Source organism: Eulemur rufifrons, chromosome 1 (genome assembly GCF_041146395.1).
Source record: "Eulemur rufifrons isolate Redbay chromosome 1, OSU_ERuf_1, whole genome shotgun sequence".
NCBI classification, from domain to species: Eukaryota; Metazoa; Chordata; class Mammalia; order Primates; family Lemuridae; genus Eulemur; species Eulemur rufifrons.
This window is the reverse complement of record NC_090983.1, coordinates 73,681,846-73,696,730: the sequence shown is the minus strand read 5'-3', so window position 1 is coordinate 73,696,730 and position 14,885 is coordinate 73,681,846. Positions and strand designations below refer to the sequence as shown.

The window sequence follows — 14,885 nt, the reverse complement described above, 5'->3', positions numbered from 1 at the left end:
AATGTTTGGACATAAAGGTAGTTGTTGATCTTAATTTGCAATCATGAATTCATTTCATCTCATGTGCTTTTATGTTATAGCTTCCTTAACGTCGTCAACATGAAAGTGCTTCAGACAGCTTTGAGTCCTAATCTTGTGGTTCTGTTCGCTGAAGATAAGCAGCAATTTCTTGTTTTATTTTCCTGTGAGTCACTAATGGGTCTAAATAACCTCCTTAGTTGTATTGGCAGGACCAAGCAAAGAGAGAAAAGATGAGAAAGGAGGAAGAAAAAGAAAGAAGGAAAATGAGAAAGAATGAGCAAGTTTGAGAAAGATGAAGAGAAGGAAGAGAAGCCTCTTGGTGATCTAGGCCACTTACCACTTCAGGGCTGCAAATCTCCTGCACGATGATTTATGTGCCCAGAGTTAGGAAGGGCCCATCTTCAGGCCCCTAAGGAAATTAGACAGTGTGATGGTCGCTTCTCTCCTATCTAAGTTTGAGGACCAAAGGATGGGAAAGGGCCCAGAGTGACCAGAGAGCTGGAAATTCCTGAGTCCTAAGTCATCACAAGTCACACAGAAAATTTCCCAGCGTAGGCCAAAGGACATCTGACCAGCAAAGTCTCTGGGAGAAAAGAGCTAAAAACGGAATGAGAGGCTAGAAAGAATTGATGATGAAAGTGCTTCTTTCAAAGAGAGAAACATCTCAGAAAAGTCCACAGAACCACAGAATCTTAGAGTAGACAGCATTCTCAGAAATTTTAGTCTTTCTGCTTTAGAGATGGGGAAACTGAGACCAAGACAGGGAAAGTCACACGCCCAAAGCTACAAGGTGAGGGGCTGAGTGAAGCCACGCATCACGGGTCCTTTCCCTACTGTTAGGCTGCCTTTTTAAGAAGCAGTCTTAGGCAAATCAGGGCTGTGGTACATAGACTCAAGTGAAATAGGGCAGATAATAGTTTATTTTGCTGAATGCTCAAAGAAGAACTGTGCCCAGAATGAAGTTTATTTTTTCTGGCCATGCCAGACTCCCTGTGTGCAGCAAATAGAAGCAACATTCTAGATGGAACCCAGGAAGCCTGGTACAGTCTAGCACTCAAAGGGTTCACGTGGGAATGAACTCACCTTCCATGTACCATGATTTGATTTCTGTTTGGGCAAAAGGAAAGGGACTTAGAAAAGCTACGTAGGTTAATAATAAGTAGAACATGATTCCACATGTTCTTTCTGCAGGGAAGGGGTTAGGTGCAGCTTGAATTGCTCAATCCCTGGCAGCCCTGATGGGTGCTGGGGGAAACCCCACGCTTTGGCTGCCTCTCCTTTTCTGCAGATGGAAGTGAACTCATTGGCAACTGTACACCGGGAGGGGGAAAGGCTTCGGAACTCTTTCAGAGCTACTTAGCAAGGAGAGTTACTGCTAAGGACTGAGGACAACTTATTTCCATCTTACAAATGTGCAGTTTGTTAACTGCACTTGGCCCTGCCCTGTTAAATTAGCCTTCCACTCTCGGTAGCTTTTTGGAAGCATTTCTAGCGCTCTGCTTCACTGCTCCTTGGCAGGCAGTTTAGCAGAACACTTTGGTAGCAAGTGCCAAGACAGAATACTGAGACTTAGAATTAAGTCTGCTCAGAGCTGCTTGGCTCCTGTGGACTGATGCTTTTATTTATCTACTTATTTAAAAAAACATTTTCTATGGTATGTTCCATTGTGGTGACAGACCCAGAGCAATTATGGATAAGGAACTGTACTGCTTATTTAGTTATCTCTTACAGTTCTCTTTTTACTTGGTTCTAGATCCCCAGTGACTTCAGTAGCTCACAGCTTCTCATTTCTGTGCACATCTGGGTGGCTTCCTCGTTAGCCAGACTTAAGACTTAAAGGGTCCCACAGACTCATATTCAGGAAGATTACTGTGTTTGGCCAGAGAGATTCTGAATGCAAAGTGGCCTTGATGAACTGGGGCTGTGAAGTTATTGGGATGCAAAGCTATGCCTTAGAATGTTTGGACATAAAGGTAGTTGTTGATCTTAATTTGCAATCATGAATTCATGATGATGAATGCCCATGTCATTGATAGTCCTTGGGTCTTAGTATGTCCCCTGCTCTCCCTGGCCTTATATGCTGGAAAAAGAGGCAGTATAAATCTGTTCCACTGCAAAATCATAGCCAGACATTGCTGCTGATTTCTCCTCTTTTTTTTTTTTTGTTTCAGAATATTATAGGGGTACAAACGCTTTGTTCACATAAATTGTACCACCCGTGTCAAAGCTATAAGCGTGCCCACCCCCCAGACAGTGTGCCCCACACTGTTAGGTGTGAATTTGCCCATCCCCACCTTCTCTGTCCCGCTTGCCCAGTCCCCAGGGAATGTTCCTTCCGTATGTGCACATAAGTGTTAATCGGTTAGTACCAATTTAGTGGTCAGTACATGTGATGTTTTTCCATTCTTAGGATGCTTCACTTGATTTCTCCTCTTTTTAAGAAACTTGTAGGGAACATTTTTGGTAACCGGTTAGAGTGGGCATCTTTCAAAGTGTCGGAACCATTGAGTCAAAATACATTCAAATGTTGGTCTATAAGGTATAGTTCTAGACGTATTGCTGCAGGATTAATAGAACTTCTTGGGGCATTTGCTTTAATAGGCTTGACTTTCTGTAGGATGCTGCTCTTTACTAAAATCAGGGAGAAGAGGATATTGGGAAAATGTCCTTTCTACCTTTAGTGTGCTTTGGTTTCAATATGGAGAGCACGGATGGAATGTGGGTGAGCTAAAAGAGTGAAATAATTTTTAAAAAACCACATTCACTCAGCAAATATTTATTGAATGCCTCTTTGGGGGCAGACGTTGGAGATACAGTAGTGAACAAAACACAGTCCCTGCTCCCTGGGGCACATGTTCTATGAAGGGAAGAGGGAAAACAAACATGCAAATATGTTTCTGGTGGTGACAAGTGCTGTGAAAAAATAAATAAATGGAGTAAAGAAGGTAAGAAAGAAAGGAAGGAAGGAAGGGAGGGAGGGAGGAAGGGAGGGAGGGCTAGCAATGTAAGTAAGCAGAGAAGGCGACTAGGGAAAGCTGGGGGTGCTATTCTGTGAAGTATGGTCAGTAAAGGCCTTCCTAGTAAGGGGACATTTGAGCAGATCTGAAGGAAGGGGGGAGGCTCCTGTGGCTCTCAGCTGGAGAAGGACTGGGCAGAGGGCACCAGGAGGAGGGAGTTGGCCTCTCCCTGCAGGCCTTCTCTGAAGACACATCTTGCTACCCTGACTGATTTTGATTTATCAGTTGGATATTATCATTTTTACCATAGTTTTATGAAGTAGCTACTATTAAATGAGAATTATGCATAGAATATACTTCATGAAAGCAGTTGTTGTTATTGTTGGTAAGCACCAAATTCATCATATTTGTATTACATGGAAGTCTGCTTTTTTCAAAAGCCACAAAAAAGACTCCAACCTACCAAACTCTTTATCGCTTCTAAGATATTTGTAGGCACAGAAAGCTATTCCTTGGGGGCTGAGAATGCTTACATAAATGTGGAGTTGTTTTACTGCCCCTGCAATTCAGATCACTAGAGAGTATTCGTCTGAAATAAAAGCAGGTTTGCTTGGGAATAGATCTGAATCAGTGATATAACTTGAAATTATGCCAGCAACCCCATTCTCTCACAGTGTATGATGTGCTGGAGGGAAAAGTTGGTATAGGAGGAGGCAAAGGAATGCACTGGCTTCGCACTAGCCAAATCTGGAAGCAAGCCAGGACCCGTCTTGAAACCATATAGCCAGTCTGAATTGTCAATCACTATCTGCCAGCTCAGAGCCGCTTGATCAAGATTTTTGGGGTTGATGCGCTGGAATAAACTTAGTGAAGCAGACAAGGTTAAGAATATGCTAAATTAATAAAATATTTTAATGTTTCTAAACCACAGTTACTTTGGAATCATGGAAAATATTCACAGCAACCATCAGCTCTTCAAAGATTACTCCCAGTTGAGTCTTATTTTCCCAGGGTGCCTTTGTAAGCTATTTTTTAAGAAATTCTGAGAGTTTCTTTTAGTTAAAGGATATTGTTTTATGAGTTTTCTGGGTATATTTAGATATGTGTATGTGTGAATAAATGAATATGTATTTTTTTCCCCACCTGTTTCTGTGGAGGCCTAAAACATTTTTAAGGCAAGAATTAAGAAACATCAGAAATCAAATGAGACATAATTTACTAAAAACCAGAGCTGATATCTCATGTCACTTTAAGGGGACACCCCACCCTTGGTTCTCCCTCCCACCCTCCGTACCCCAGGCTGAGGGGGGTGCCCTTCCTCTGGGCTCCCAGGGTATCCTATATATGCCTCAGTTATAGTAGTAGCTACCTGCTAATTCAGTATTTTTCCGTGGCTTTCTGGAAGGCTAGCATTTGTACTTGGACTTAAAATCACCAGCAGTTTACATGGTGCCTGACATGCAATAGAGGTTCCATTTACGTTTATTGAATCGATAGACGAATGAATGAGTTGTTAACATTTATGTCTGATTCAGAACTTCCTGGTAACCAAAGCCAAAAAATGCACTGGTTTCACAGTTTTCACATGCGTGTGCGTCTAAACAGACTATTACTTCAGAAGATACATTTTTCCTCTCCTCGGTGCTAAGTTCCTGAAAGTATTTATCTGATGAAACATGGTATCAAGGCAGTGAGTTTCATAAGAAATGTTATTTTCAACACTTCATAAGCTACCCTTGCCCTAGACTAAATGGCTTTGGTAGAAACTTACAGCTGGAGGCAACTGCAGCATCGGGAGCTTCTGGGTCTTCATTAGCTTCTTAGCCGTTTCACTGTTGGAGCATCTTTCCCAGGTGGCAATGGGTCCATGAGATGCCTTATTTTATATGCCACTGGATTTTATTTTCTGGATTGCAACTATCTAATAGATCTTCTACTGAAAGATTTCATCATGCTCACAGACTGAGGCACTAAGTGAAGTGTATGAATTAAGAAGAAACATCCAATAGAAAATAAATTGTGAGGGTGCGGCAGTCAGTTGAGGACTTGCAGCAGGCCTTAGCAGGGGCTGCCTCCTCCAAATCCTGCAGAAACATTCACCCTTGCTGACTGAGAGGCTTTATGAGAAAATAATTATTTTGTGAAGACAAATGTGAATACAGGTGAAAATAAGCTAATGAATATCTGCTTAATTAAATATTTTTAAACCAGCTTCTTTGGGGGAACAGTGCTAAGAAGCACAAAGATGCAGTTGCCGAGGGAAAGAAGATTGATTGATTTTTGCTGCGTATGTGCAGGCTGAGATAAGGAAAGAGGATGGGGAGGAAAATTAAAAGTTCCTTTGATCCAGCAAAAATAATTCTTTATTTAAATGTTTTTGATGGATGCATTTTCTTTTGCGTTGCATAATAAATTAGTAGAGAAAGGCAGTTAAGTATTATAGTTGTGTTCTGAATCCCAAGGCAGGCTAAGGAGAAAGTGAAGGAAACAGATGTTTATTGAGCATCTACTATTTTCTAAGCATCTCGTAAAGAGTGTTAGATAATTTTCTTTTTCCTGAATTCTCACTGGTAATCCAGTGAGTCAAAGAGAAGGAAACTGGATTAGTGAGGTCAAGTACATTGTAAAGATCATGCAGTTAGTGTATATATCAAAGCCAGGGTTGAAACCGTGTAAGTGTGCTATTATTTTATTTTTAAGGTACTCCACTGGCTTCCTGTTTGCATCGGACCCACAGGAGCTTCAGAGCTTTTGCAAGGGGTTTGTTCAAGGGCACATCTGGCATTATATAAACAGGAAAATATATTTCTCCCAAATATATGTGTGTCTCTATTTCAAAAATATGTAGCCATTTTGGGATTTACCAATTAAGAATTTATTTAAAAACCTTACGTCTAAAATATAAACTCGACAAGAGCAGAGATTTTTGTATATTTTGTGTGATGTAACTCTTGTGCTTAGAACCAAGCTCAGCATAACAGATGCTTGATAAATATTTTTGCATACAAGAATGAAATATTCATTGTAGTTCTTAAGTATGCCATGGTTTGTTTAATCAAGTTTCTATTAATAGACATTTAGATAGTTTTCATTTTTTTCCATAAACACGTATATACTGCAAATAAATCCCCATACATACATCTTTGCAATTTATAAAGAAATATTCTTTATGTTATTATAATGGATAACTGGATGTGAACTTGCTGGATCAAAGGAATACATATTTAAAATTTTAATAAAATCTTTCTGGGACAGTTTGGCACAATGTATCAATGACACTGCCTCTAATACCATGTAAAATTATCTGTTTCACCTCAACCTGGCTGACACTAGGAATTAATCTTCTCACACTTTACAAAGTATCATTAAATTCCAAAATTCAGAAGGCTTATATTGCTTCCTCTAAGTCTCTATTTACCTTGCTTAGAAATTAGGACAATATATTGTGGCTTCTCTCATGGGTTGAGGGGGTATGTGTGATGATATTATTCAATGAAATTAGTATTTTTAAACTCAAATTATGTCCTCTCTTCCACTCTCTGCACTCCTGTTTGAATATATGGATTCAGTCTCTAGTCATTGGTAAATATATGCCTAGGGAGGAAAAATAAGTCTAGAATTAGTTGCATATAATTAGCAAGTGGAATTTGACCACTTGCTGAGAAACCATGGATGCGTTGCTAAACCAAATTTACCCTCTGTGGGAGTTATCTGCCATTAGGAATGTGCGATCTTTTGTTCCAGGGCCAACCAGCCAGTTCGAATGAATGCAACTCCATGGTATGTTCACGTTGGCTGTTAAGGATGTAGAGAAGCAGCTACTCACCTTGATCTTTGCCACATAAGCATATATGGATGCAAAATCCATCTGTGACCAGCAGATCTTTCCAGCTAGCAAATAAAGCAGTGAACGTGGCCTTTTGCATGGGTTTCAGCAAAGGATTTTAAGAAAGCACAGATGCATGTGCCGAACATTCTCCAAACGAACGTTAGCAGCACTGTGTTTTCTAAAGCAGTGTTCTCTTCTCTCTTATGCACATATGAAAGCCTTGTAAACTAGTGTGTTCCTCTTTTTGCTTTGGTTACCAGGAAGTTCAGAACCAGATGTAAATCTTAGTAACTCACTCATTTATTTATTCAACAAACATACACGGAGACCTTATGCAGTTCTGAACTCAAGGACACAGTGTCAGCCTTCCAGTGAAGCGGTCCGAGTTCCAACTCGGGAAGGAATGGTTTACTGCCTCCCAGAGCCCCTGGCTTTGGATGCCTGCCCTGGAAGAGGAGAGTCCAGCTTTTCCCATGGAACATAACTCGTTCTCCACTAAACTGATTAGCACTGGAAAGTAGGCAGCTCATTTTCCTCTCAGGTACAGACAAAGGCTGCTGTTGTCCAAGGGCGAAGGGCCTTTGGTGATTTGATTAGCACGCAGCCTGGCCCGTGCTGATTTTCAGATGGAGACCGTCAGGTATAATCTGATGCTTCATTAGGTTGACACTCTTCCTGCCCCCTCTTGTAATAATGTCACTGGAGCACTTAATAATTTTAGGTAAATGCTGTAAGCATACACTTCAGAGGTAACCCAGGGTCAGTGGTGACAGATGCTCGAAAAGGCAATTCTTTTCTCATTCCCTGCACTGTTCAAAATGTAACAAGCAAAGAGGTATAATAATTGGGCAAGTTTAAGTGTAAGAGGAGCAGACTTGCAGCAGTATAACGATTTTTTAATCTCTCATTCGAATTTGCAGTTTTTTAAGATCAAGGTGGCAATGAAATAAATTGGATGATTGCCATGGACTTGAAGAGAGCTCATTTATTCTAGAGAAGAGAAGGCAGAGAAGGGCCCTTAAGTAATTGAAGATATATAATATGAACCATATTTATGAACTCCACTTCCAGTGAAAATAGGAGACACATATATAAGTCTTATATTGATTCAAGGAAGAATTAGGTTAGACTATAAGAAGAACTTCCTAGAGACTGGAAAAGCCCATGAGTGGGAAGCAGAGAAGGCTCCTCTCTTCCTTCCTTCCTTCCTACCTTCCTTCCTTCCTATTTCTCATACTCTCTCTTTCTCTTTCTTTTCTTCCTTTCTGTCTTTTAATAGTAAGCAGCTATTTTCTTTACCAGAATTGGATTCCAGGAGTGGTTTATTGGGCTGACACCAGGCTGTGTGCAAATTCACAAAAGTATATAACCTACTCTCAGAGGACCATCTGGGTGTGGGTAAGAATTAGACAGGTAGTTCTATATTTATGGGGTGACAGGCCATGGTGGGGAAGGGCTGGGGACAGTGGAGCATTTGGCCTGCTGCCCACACGTAACACCATCTTCTGTGGGAGTCGGAGCTGGGGAGGCTAAGGTGATGGGCGAGCTTGTGACTCAATGCTTAACGGGATGTGGGGCCCCATTAAAGAACCAAAGTGTGGGGAGTGTCTTCGTGGCAAAATTGTTTAGAAGTGGCAAGGTGATGAGACTTCTTTCTGTCCCTGTCATTCTCTGACATAGATAAGTGCCATTTCTCGGATAAGTGAGGCCCAGGAAAGGTGAATGGGAGAAGTCCAATAGGGAGCTGAATTTGACAGGAATCAGAGGGTGCAGCCAGGGGACGGGCGGCTGAATGCTTGACCCTCAGGGACTCAGCTAGATCTGGTTCACACACGCCGGGCCATGAGGGCCAACGTCCTTCTCATACTCTTAGATTCAAATAATTTCTTTAAACTCATCCTTGCTTTTAGAATTCTTGTACTTGTGTAGCATTGGTGCTTTATTCCCCATACTGTTTGAAAGAAGCTTTTCCCTTACTTTTAGGATTGGGTGACCAAGAAAATAAATGACATTTCTAAACCAGCAGTGTGTTAGCCTGGTGATTTAAAAAAAAAAAACAAAAAAACCCAGCATCATGGTACAAATCCTTTCTCCATCCTTGAGTTTCCTCTTTTTCCAAAAAAAACTTTTCTCCATTTGTCCTATCTTTGATCATTGGCTAGGCATAAAAGATGAGAGAAAGCTGCAGTTTGCAAAAATAAACAAACACTTTAGGAAGGATTTGGCCAAAACATAAAGAAAACTATGCTCTAGAGTTCCCATCTGCAAAATTTATTGTATTTATGGGGAAAATACTTATTTGGTACCTACCGTGTGCTACTAGGTACTGGTAGATAGCAGTAAACAAAGTCCCTCTGCTCATGGGACTTATCTTCTAATGTGGGAGGCCAACATACAAGCACAAAGGTCATGTCAGATAGTGGTAAGTGATGGAAAAAAGACAGAAAACAGGATCAGGACATAGACTAGGAGGGTGATACTGTTCTAGATAAGCTGGCCAGGGCTGGCCTTTCTGACTAAGTGACATTTGGGCAGAGAACTGAGTGAATCCAGGGAGTAAGCCATGTGATTGGGTGGGATCATTCCAGGAAACAGGAATAGTGCATGCAAAGGTCCTGAGGCAGGGCCAGAACGTGCTTGGTGTGTCCACATAGGGTAGGGAAGGGAGAGAGATAGCAGAGAGGTAGCCACGGTTTGTCAAGTTGCTCTGCCACGAAAGGAAACAGTCTTTCATTTGTTCATACTGTTCTCACCCTGCTGTTTTGACTGAGCACCTTTACATATAGCAGTTCGATAATGAACCTCTTGAAAACCTTGTTGAACGTGTTTTCTGGTTTAAATGTACAGACATGTTAGCCCTGAGAGTTCATAAATAAAGGAATTTAAAGGGAATGTGAGGCCGGGCGCGGTGGCTCACGCCTGTAATCCTAGCACTCTGGGAGGCCGAGGTGGGCGGATCCTTTGAGCTCAGGAGTTCGAGACCAGCCTGAGCAAGAGCGAGACCCCACTTCTACTAAAAATAGAAAGAAATTATATGGACAGCTAAAAATATATATAGAAAAAATTAGCCGGGCATGGTGGCGCATGCCTGTAGTCCCAGCTACTCGGGAGGCTGAGACAGGAGGATCGCTTGAGCTCAGGAGTTTGAGGTTGCTGTGAGCTAGGCTGACGCCACGGCACTTACTCTAGCCTGGGCAACAGAGTGAGACTCTGTCTCAAAAAAAAAAAAAATAAAAAATAAAGGGAATGTGGGAAGGAATTTGGAATTTCTGCAATAAGTTTATTAGGCTTATCACTACAGACTTCATTTTCTTTAGAATAGTGTATTTTAAATGAACAAATAAAATGATTAAGAGCTTTTGCCTATTATTTGAATAGTAATACATGAACATGGTAAAAATGCAAATATTACAAAAAGGTATTTGGTGAAAGTATGTCTCTTCTGTCTCCCAATGCTTCTTTCCGGAAGCAACTACTGTTAGCAGATTCTTAGGTATGTTTCTAGAATGTAGATACCCTTCTCCTTATAAAAATTAGGATTATGACTATATGCATTGTTCTGCATCTCACAGATCTTGGAGCTCTTCCATATCAGTAAACACGGAGTTGCATCATTGTTGTTAATATTCAACTATATGAGAAGACCACAATTTAATCATTCCCACATTAATGGACATTAAGGTTTTTGTATCTTTTGCTATAACAATCAACACTGTGATGAATATCTTTGTGCATTCTTATTTTTGTACATTTGTTAAATGTATCCATAGGAAAAATTCCTAGAAATGGACTGGAAGCAAAGGGGAAATATATATTTTAAATTTTGATATTCTATCAATTTACCTCCTCCCCCATAGCCAAGAGTCCCATCTTCTTACATCCTCGCCAACACAGTGTGTTACTATTATTTTGTATTTGCAATGTAATTGAAAATGCTATTTCATTGTAGTTTAATTTGCATTTCTGTCTGAGTGAAGTTAAATTCAGAGAGAAACGATATTGTATTTTGGTCAAGAAATGTTGCCTATGTGACCCTGGTTCTTTGAAATCCTTGGAAACTAGTATATGGTCAATTTTATAAATACTTGTGTGTGCTTGAAAAAAAAATATGAATTCTGTTCATAGGGAGTAGGGTTTTACACATATTTTTGGATTAATCTTGCTGGTCAAGTTATTCACATCACATATTGTCCTACTCATTCTTACCTACATCTTTTCTCAGACCACTTCTCTCAGAAGAGAACATCTTCCATTCTGACTGTGCATTTTTCTATTTGTCCTTATAGTTGTCAGTTTTCCCTTTATGGTTTTGTAGGCTATGTTGTTTAGGGACATTGAAGTTATTTCTTGTTGGTGTATTGTGAGCATGAATTGTTACTTTTTGGCTCTGTTCTCAGTATTGCTACACTAGTTTTTTTTTTTTTTTTTTTTTTAAGTTACTGTTTGGTGTATCTTTTTCATTTACTTTATTCTTCACGTATCTTGTATTATTTTGTTCTGTTGTTCTAGAAGTGTCCTATGAAAATCATCTTTCAATGAATCATATTTGTAAACCCATTCAGCATTTTGTCTGCTAAGTTAATTTAATATGTCCATAGATTCTGAATTACTGATATATTTGAATTTATTTCTGCCATGTTATTTTGTTTGTTGTATATTAATAAAATCTTTCTTATTTTCTTCTTCTTCTTTTTTTTTTTTTTGCAATGACAAAAACTTCCTGCCTTCTGTTAGATTATCAAGTTTTCATTTGTCCTCCCCCATCCCATACCTAACTGGAAGCTGCATCAGTTTCCTAGGGCAGCTGTAACAAAGGAATACAAGCTGGGTGGCTCAGAACAACAGAAATTTATTCTCTCATGGTTCTTCTGGAGGCTAAAAGTCTGAAATCAAGGTTTTGGCAGGGCCATGCTTCCTCTAAAACATGTAGAAAAATCTTTCTTTGCCTCTTTCTAGCATCTGGTGGTTTGCTGGCAATCTTTGGCGGTCTTTGGTCTGCAGCTGCATGACTCCATTCTTGTCTGCACAGTGAGTTAGCTGCTGCTAGAGGGAGAGAAAATAGTACTGATCTGGAATTCTCACGTCTGTACTGCTGTGACAATTAACTGATACCTTAACATCCAGACTCAGTCTGCTATAGCTCACCTTATAGCCTCCTGTATGTGCAACCCTGCTGTATATTAGAAACTTCTGGTCAGCTTTTTAAAAAATACTGACATTTTGGCCAAGTTCACCCAAGACCAGTTGAGTTGGAATGTCTGTTGGTGTGGCTCTGGGCATTGGTATTTATTGAAAGCTCTGCAGGTGATTTCATTGTGCAGTCAGGGTCCAGACCCTCTGCAGAAGACAACCTGGACAGTGTCTATTGAGCACTGCTGTCTGTAGCCAGTCCCATGCCGGGTCTGGGAGGCACATGTGATGGAGGCCCTGGGGGGCAGCCACCTTGCTTTTTCCGGGAATGTGGTCTAGTTCCATGGCATTTACTGAGGGTCCCACACCAAGGGCTCAGTGAATATTTGTTAACTGGTTGACTGAATCGTAGATCACTCATAAGCTGCCTGGGATACGAGTGGGAGAAGTTCGGAGTGAGAAGGGAATTGGAGGGTGGCAGCCAAATATTACATTAGGGGACAAGAGATACTGCATCCTTAGAACTCAACCCTCATTTTTGCTGCTTTCTTTTGTATTTGCTGTGTACAATGCTTATCAACTCTTGCCCACACAGACACCCTTTTCTTATTTCCTGCTTTCTCTCTCTCTCCCTTTCTCCTCCCACCCTCTCTTTTTAAGAGACAGGGTCTTGCTATGTTGCCCAGGCTGGCCTCCTGGGCTTAAGTGACCTCCTACCTCAGCCTCTCAGGTAGCTGGGATTACAGGTACACACCACTGTGCCTGGCTTTCTGCCTTCTTTTGGATTAATTAAATATTTTTTAATCTGCTTTTTTTCTTTTCCACCTCTTTTATAAGCTACATATCTTAATTATATTCTTTAGGAACTATCCCTATTTTTAAAAATTAATAAGCCTTTTACTTTAGAATAGTTATAGATGTATGGAAAAGTTGAAAAGATAGTACAGAGAGTTCCTACGTACCTTGCATCTAGTTTCTGCTATTATTAACATCTTACATTAGTATGGTACATTGGTCACAATTAATGAGCCAATAATGATACATTATTATTAGCTAACATCTGTGTTTATTCAGATTTCCTTAGTTTTTCCCTGCTGTCCTTTATCTGTCTCAGGGTCCCATCTAGGACACCACATTACATCTATGGACTCCCAATTTTTTCTTATTCATAAATACATTTGTTTTCTAGCAAAGTTTAATTTGTTAGCTTTCTATTGTATAAGACAAGAGAATATTAACACACTTTAATTCCCTTTTGTTTTTCCGTCCCAACTTCTTAGCTGGCAGTATGTAAATTTTGATTCCAACTTGTTTTTAGGGCTAGAAATGCTGATGAGTTTATGATGTGGGCAAGGACTTTCAGAAATGGCAGTTCTTGGTCTTCCTGTGCCGAGGATATGAGTGAAAAGAAAACTACATGTCTATACCACCAAGTTTTGGTTATATTATTTCAAAAGTTAGAAATCTGTGTTCTAAAATTGCAAAATGATGCATAAGAAGAATCACCCCACCCTTACCCCAAAAGAATGGCAAAGGAAATTAACTATCAGTGACAATAACTTGTCCCTTCAATCTCAGCAGTTCTAGACCCAGATCTCGCTTTCCAGTTGTCTCTTTTGAGGCGCATAAAGACAGAATCATCAGGAGATGCAGTAAATAACCCCCACAGAGTTTAATTGTTTTTTAAATTGCAATTATAACTAATTAAATGCTAAGATGTGAACAGCTGCACAAGAATATTTAACAGATTTCTTGGCGTCATCCCCACTTTTGATAATACTTTTAAAAGGCTAGCTTATGGAAATACATAGTGAGTGGTTATTTTATGTTTTCACATCAGAAGCTAAAAAACCATCCTGAATATTGGCAAAGAAAGAATTCTCTGGTTTTGCTAAGCCACTCATTTTAGGTCACTGCAGCCTGCGGACAGCCACGACACACAGCATAACTGGGTGACTAGGAGTGGTCAGCGGGCCCTGCAAGATGAGGTGAGGTCAGTTCAAACCAGGTGATGAGGGAGTCTTGGTGGGGGATCCTTCCATTCAGCACACACAGATTAAGCTTTGACTGTGTACCCATCGCTGTGTTAGAACTGGGACCCCAGAGTGAAGGAAGTGATGACTTCTGCCTTGGAGAACTCATGGTGTGGTGGGGAAGATGGACTGGTTCATCAGTGGCCAGTCTCTGATGCAGGGGGTGGCAGCCTGTGGCCCGAGGGCCAAAGCCAGCCTGCCACCTGTTTCTGTAGGGCCCCTGAGCTAAGGATGATTTTATGAAGCAGAGAAGAAACAGGGTTGGGCGTTGGGTCTACTGTCACTGCTTTTTTTAGCATCTGTGGCCAAAATGGAGCCTTTATCCCTATCTGGCCCTTTAGATAAAAGACTAATATTTTAAGAGTTAGAACTGCAGCATACTCTTGGGGCTCTATCAGCAAAGAGGAGGCACAGCTAAGTCTAATGGGGGCAGAGAGTCACTTCCAGAAGAGGAGATACTATAGGAACAAATCCTCTTCCACTCGATATGCCTTTAAATACACCAACTTTCATGTTATGCGTCCCTGATTTTTATTTTCTTTTAAGATTTAGTCGTTCTTTCAGCTGTTCCTTATAAAAACTGGTGTCAGCTGCTCTACTTGTCCATTGATTGTGTTCTTCTTTGTCTGTTTTTCTAAAGCAGGGTTTCTTGACATCAAATTTGTGGATGAGGCTCAGGGGTTCTGAGAACTCCCTAAACTGAGAGTGAACAGATGCATATGTGTATTTTTCTGGGAAGGGGGGTTCATGGCTTTGATCAGATTCTTTAAGAGGTCCATCATTTGAAAAATTTGAGAGACACAGTTTTAAAATGGGTTTCTCAAAAATTAAAATCAGTACCATTGATGGCAGGTTCTGACTAGCACAGGATTAAGCAATGGGATTATGAGTTCCCTTCTGATAGTCCAGCTGTAT

At 40.5% G+C, this 14,885-nt stretch overlaps 1 protein-coding gene across 2 annotated transcripts in view; it reads left to right on the top strand.

Annotated features, from left to right (window-relative positions):
• The window catches only part of LYPD6B (LY6/PLAUR domain containing 6B), a 128,727-nt gene that overhangs the window by 47,134 nt on the left and 66,708 nt on the right, over positions 1 to 14,885 (top strand). The window lies entirely within an intron of this gene.